This window comes from Coenobita brevimanus, chromosome 33 (assembly GCF_032717465.1).
Source record: "Coenobita brevimanus isolate Jiangsu-jjx chromosome 33, ASM3271746v2, whole genome shotgun sequence".
NCBI lineage: Eukaryota > Metazoa > Arthropoda > Malacostraca > Decapoda > Coenobitidae > Coenobita > Coenobita brevimanus.
In genome coordinates, this window is record NC_136986.1 from 24,954,436 (window position 1) to 24,959,378 (window position 4,943).

The following is a 4,943-nucleotide window of genomic DNA, read 5'->3' on the forward strand; positions in this document are numbered from 1 at the left end:
CGCTGTTTTTTTCTTTTTCACTGTTTCCCTTTTTTATGTGGATAACTTGTGTAAAAGATAAGTTTTTCAGTGCCTGATCTGATACAAGGCATGTGCATGGTAAGGGGTCCTAGGACCAAGTTATCACATTCATGGGTCGCATAGCACACAAGAGACATGCAGTTGGCACACATTAATTTTCACCTTTTCACATTATAACATCCATATTTTATTTTGATTTTTCACTGTCATTCGCTTGCACTGATTTATTTTTTTTCTTTGTCTGCCACTATCATAGAGAGCATAAGGGAGGTGCACTGTGCTATACCTCTGGTTATGGGTGGACACCTGCTGCCCTGCTCACCCAGTGGTGGCTTGGAGCACACTGCGCAGGCGTCTCATACTTGGTATGGAGTAGCGTAGTAGCAGGAGAAAGCTTAAGCATCACTCCCGTGAGGGTGTGGAGGGCAATGTTATTTTTCTTAGTTATTGCCTAGGAAGATGCCTACTGCTATGCATGGGGCATCCCCCAGGGCGTGATTTATGTATGTTATGATGAAGGACGTCACTGAACTTCACTGGCTACCTCTCTGTGCAAGTGAGAGTGAGTGTGTGTATGGAGAAATGCCAGGGATGCCGCTATTCCCCGAAGACCGTGTGTTCACGGATCACTTACCAAGTCTGCTTCCACTATATTTCACGGGTGATAGTAGACACTACTAGTACACTCTCTGCTAAGCACAGAGTGCCCACGACCTATTGGTCCCCACGACCTATTTTAGTCCCTATTAACCCTTATCCACCGGGGCCTTTCCACCATCGTCCACTCCTTACGGCGAATTTCTGAGATTTTGGGAAAAATACCCTTATTTCAAACCCTGATATTTTCCAAATTATTATAACATTTAAGACGAGATTTCACTCCTGAACCTTGAAAACTAGTAGTCATTATTTTTCCCGGAGGGGTGAGGGGTCAAGGATTAAGGTTGTGCTCCTTCCCCAAGCCTAAATCTTATCGTGTCAAATACCTAATTGAGCCTGTAAGCAAATACATCCAAAATTCCGTTCTTTTATCCTAAAAAAATGCATATTTGTAAAAGGACAATTAATGTCAGAGGCTGTGCCTCTTCACTTGAAAGTGCAAGTGCAGTTCCAGTGGTTCAGTCTAAATTCTTTTGCATTTCTTTGTGAGCACACAATGTTTCACTTTATATATAAAAACATGAATAAATTTCTATTGGGTAGTTGAAAGTGAGCGCACACCCCCTTTACCACATGTAAAGCGATGTCCATATGGTGTGTGTGGCCTTCGTCAGGTCTTTATCTATAAATAAACAAATATCCGGCACTGAAGCTTGTAAATTATTGGCATGTATAGCAGACACAGGAAGTGCTGGTGCTCCCATTTCATCAGCCTTCGGGACTAGCTCCTGACCATCCCCCTTTGCTGAACTTTTTCTGTATTTCAGTAACACAGAGAATAGTCCACATGCTCCCCTATACAAGTTCCTCTAACTGTCAACTCCAGACTACATGCACATTACACACTTCACTTCCTATTAAAAGCTTTACAAACGAAAAATTGTAAATATTTACCAAGCCTCTGAGTTCCCAAGGGGAGTGGGGGGGGAAGATCAAAACCCTGACCTTCCGCCTTTCTCCCAGTGACGACCCAGTGAGATACTTGGAACCACAATCTGACTCACTTCTTCCTTTCTGCAACATTCGCGGCCTCTCCAACTTTCTCTTTGTTTAGCACCACCTTTCCTCTTGTAAACCTCACCTTCTCTTCCTAACTGAGACCCAACTGTCTGAGGCTACTGACAAACCCTTCTCTGTATCCTCCTTCTTTCACTATACTCAGTTCAAAGCTAAAAATGGCTCTTGTGTAGGGGTACACAATGACATATCTTGCTCTCGCTTTCCTGAACTTTAATCTTCTGAATTCTCTACTCTGGCTTCTGCATTCCTGTCATTCTCTGAGTAAATATATCAATGCAGTTTACCTATCCCCTAATTCTACTGACTATGAAAAACTCTCCAACTGTCTTACATCTTAGATGGAACACATTCTATCAATTCTCATTTCTTAGAAAATAAATCTCCATTCTGGGAGATTTCAATATTCACCACAACCTTTGGCTCCCCTCTCCTTTGACTAATCCACCTTGTGAACAAACCTACATCTTTTCTATCCTTAATGATATACAGAAGCTTGTACAGCACCCTACCCATATCCCTGATCATCTTGCAGAGAGCTCCAACATACCCGACCTTTTCCTTACAACTAATCATTTAGCTTACACTGTTAATCTTTCGTGTCCACTGGGCTCCTCAAGTCGCAACATTATCATTTTAACCTGTTCTATCGCTCCAGTAAGGCCTGTGGACCTTCTAAGGAAGCGGTGGCTGTGGCACTTTGGAGATGCAGGTTGGGGTGCCCTCAGGCAATACTTCTTTGATTATCCTTGGAATGATTATTGCTTCCATGGCTGGAAGCAATCTGAGTGTGCCTTGCGCATTACATATGTTATTCCCTTGGGCATGGAAGCATACATTCTTTTATCATGTCCTCTGATTAAAGCCAAAAAAAAACAAAAAACCTGGTTTAATCACGCTCGTTCTAATGCTCTCCACAGCAAAGAGAAGGCCTACAAAAGGTACTGGAGTCAACCCACTCCTGAATCTCATCTCTTTTATGTTCCTGCACAGAATTGCGCTAATTTTTCTTCGCTCAGCCAAAAATAATAATTGTACTAAATGCTCTCAACTCTCAAACGCCAGTTCTTCCCGCTCCTTCTGGCACCATGCCAAAAACACTTTTAACAACTTTACCTCAGCATCCTTCCATCTCCTTTCCATTCCGATTGCTCTGTAGCTATTTCTTCTACTGATAAAACAGAACTCTTCTATCAGACTTCCTCCTCCAGTTCCACCTTGGATGATTTCGGTGCAGTTCCACTATCATTTCCCCCTTCAGACATCCTCATGACTGAAATTAAAATGTCTTCAACTGATGTATTTTCTGCCATCACCAGCCTTAATATTAACAAGACATGGGCCTGATGGGATCCATCCTGTTGTCCTCAACAATTGTGCTTCTGTGCTTACACCCTGCCTAGCTGAACTCTTTCGCCATTGTCTGTATACTTATACCTCACCTTCTTACTGAAAATTTGCTCTCAGTCAGTCTCCCAGCCCTCTAACTATCGACCAAGTACATTAACATCATGTATTTCAAAAGTTTTCATGTATCTTTTTAACAAAAACAAATTTAAGCATCTTTTCCCTCATAACAGAGCTTTTGATCATTTGAATGAGTTACGCCAGGAACGTTCCACTGGTGACCTTTTCACTTACCTTTCAGACTCCTGGTCGTCCTACTCTCGGGAATCTGGAGAAAGCTTTGCCATTGCAGTGGAATCTAAAAGGCTTTCCATCGTGTTTGGCACATATATTTAGTTATGGCATGAATCTTTCATTTCCAAACTGCCCTTTTACGGTTTCTATCTCTCTCTGCCTTCATCTATAGCTTCCTTTTTGCTCATTCTATTTCTGCTGTTGTTGACGGCCACCGTTATTCTCCTAGAGCTATCAATAATGGTATTCCTCAGGTCTCGTCTTATCACCAACTTTCTTCCTTTTATTCATCAATGACCTCATAAGCTTTACATCTGTCCTTATCCATTAATACACTGATGACTCCACTCTCCACCTTTCCATTCAACTACCGCAGCTACCAATTCAGCAGTTACTTCAACAAACAAGGGATAAGGCTATGGGACACCGAATGTATGACTTGGATCATATATCTGATTGGGGTAAACGTAAACTTGTTTTTAATGCATCAAACCTCAGATCTTACATCAACCCGACAAAATCTTCCACAGGAGTACCCCCTAACTTGTAATATTATTTGCCTCAATCCTGCATCACCTTTAAACATACTTGGGGTTTCATTATATCTGGATTTATCTTCCAAAACCCTTTTACCTCTCTCGTAAAAGAGATCAGGTGTGCTAAGCCGACTGAATGCCTTCTTTACCCCTGCACAGTTGTTGACATTATACATGGTTTTATTTGCTCCTGTGTAGAGTACGCTTCTCATACGTGGGGAGGCTCCTCACATACATGTAGCTATTCTCAACAAGGTGAAGTGAAAGGCTGTTCATCTTATTAACTTTCCTCCTCCTACTGGCTCCCTTCTACCTGTCTCTTAGCTGCACTGTTGCATCTTTACCTCTTTTCTATCGCTGCTTCAATGGTCACTGCTCCTCTGAGACGTCTACTTGCATCCCTCCACCAGTATGGCGAGTGCGTAACACCAGTCTAGCAGGAAACTCCCATCTCTTTTCTGTCCAGCTCTCTAATGCAAAGTTAACCACTAATCGCGGTCCTTCATTTATGCAACAGGACAACTGTGGAACTGTCTCCCTCTGTCTGTATTTCCTATTGCCTGTGATCTTCAGTCTTTCAGACACAGTGTGTCGATGCATCTCCAAATGATTGGATCTTGAACTTGGCTATCTGTTAACCTAGTTTTCGTTTTTTCCTTAAGTTACAACTTGCAGGCTCCCGGCCTTTGATTAGGTCTTCCGTGCATAAAGAAAAAAACATATACATCCAAGTATCAGACAGACACTCCTAATAATTATATAGATGAAGGAGAAATTCCCTGTGATAAAGATGGACGCCTTTATGCAGTGTCACAGATGGAACCAGGCGGCTCCACAGCCTGGTTATACAAATGTCCCTCATCTACTTCTCTATCTCCCAGAAGAATAATTTTGAGTTGTAGGAGGAAGGTAAGTTTAGTCCCCAGTCCACCGGGTTCACATTTCTGACGAGCAGGGATTTGTAGTTACTGGTACTACTACTAATACTACCTTGATCAGTGATCACACACACACACACACACACACACACACACACACACACACACACACACACACACACACACACAC